This window comes from Meleagris gallopavo, unplaced genomic scaffold (genome assembly GCF_000146605.3).
Source record: "Meleagris gallopavo isolate NT-WF06-2002-E0010 breed Aviagen turkey brand Nicholas breeding stock unplaced genomic scaffold, Turkey_5.1 ChrUn_random_7180001955481, whole genome shotgun sequence".
Taxonomy (NCBI): Eukaryota; Metazoa; Chordata; class Aves; order Galliformes; family Phasianidae; genus Meleagris; species Meleagris gallopavo.
In genome coordinates, this window is record NW_011216248.1 from 3,482 (window position 1) to 4,878 (window position 1,397).

Below are 1,397 nucleotides of genomic sequence, written 5' to 3' on the forward strand. Positions count from 1 at the left end.
CTGTCTTTACAGTAACCAGCAGGCAGTTTCTTCACCAGCAGGGAGGGAATTAGCACATGCTGCTACATTAGTCCTGTTACAACAAAGACCCAGGAGATGAAGATTCTGAACAGTGAAAGTTATGAATTATTTGAAGAGTTTAAGTTTGCAAACAATTCTGCCTTGTTTGCTGAAAGCAACAGATCGTTATCTAAGTTTTCTATCAAAAAAGAAAAAGTGATAATTCTCATAACAAGTGCAACACATTCAGGGATTACACCCCAAGTGTTTGGCTGCATAAAAATTGCAACAGGTCAGTAGAGGAACTGAGCATTGGTTCTTCAGAAGTTCTAGAAAGATGGAAACAATTTGATACATTGATTCCAGTTCACTTACAGGAGACAGAAATTGCATGAGACAGCAACAAGTGACTCAGGCTATTCCACAAGCATGCTTTAAATTGGAAGACACCGTTGTGAATGAACGTGCTGAAGAAGTGGATTATCTCAGGGACCAAGACTGTCAACTGGCACAACACCATGCAAGCAGACAATTAACATTTACTTTAATACAGTTTAAACAAGCATAAGTGACAGTACTACACTATCACTATCAAAATAAACAAGCAGAAACAAAATAATCCCCTCATCTCCACTGTCAAAAACAATCAACAAAAATAGTAAAGCCCACACAAACCACCACACCACCCCTTACCCTCCAATAAATAAAAGCTTAGCACTCTAGTCAAAGTACCAAGTCCACACAAGGATTAAAAATTCCTCATTACAATACATAGTACTAGAATAGAAACCGAATTATGTTTTGCTGACTGAGCATGCTACCAGTGTAGCAGAAAAACAAGAATGCCAAAAGGGGCACAGACAGTAGATTAAACACCTCATATCATGCAAACCACTTTTGCTAGTGGTTAAACAGTGGCAAGAGACCAGCAATCACTCAACTGTTCAGCCTTCTACTTAGTAATACATGGCTTCACAGGAGGAAGTATTTCTGTGGCATTTCAATATGCAGTGTCACTTAAATAAGGTACACACACTGCCAGTGTGCAGGCAGCACAGGTTGAATATCTGCATATCAATTTTCAAGAAAAAAAAAAAAATCAAAACATCTTCTTGAAATTAAATTTGTGATAACACATGCTCAAGATGAAGGCTTCAAAAAGTACAGAATACATATAATAGATGTACATGTCCAAAGCAAACTGAATCCCAGGAGGTGTGGCACTCACATTGCTTTTAATAAACAGAAAGTCTTTTGTTCCATACAGCATATACAGACAGTACTGCCCAGTCCCCAAGACAGTAATGAAGAAGCTTCCCTTCATTTGCAGAAACTGGGAGCTCAACAGCAGAAGAGCTGGCTCTATTCTACAGATAGCACATGCAGTGTTTTTTTGT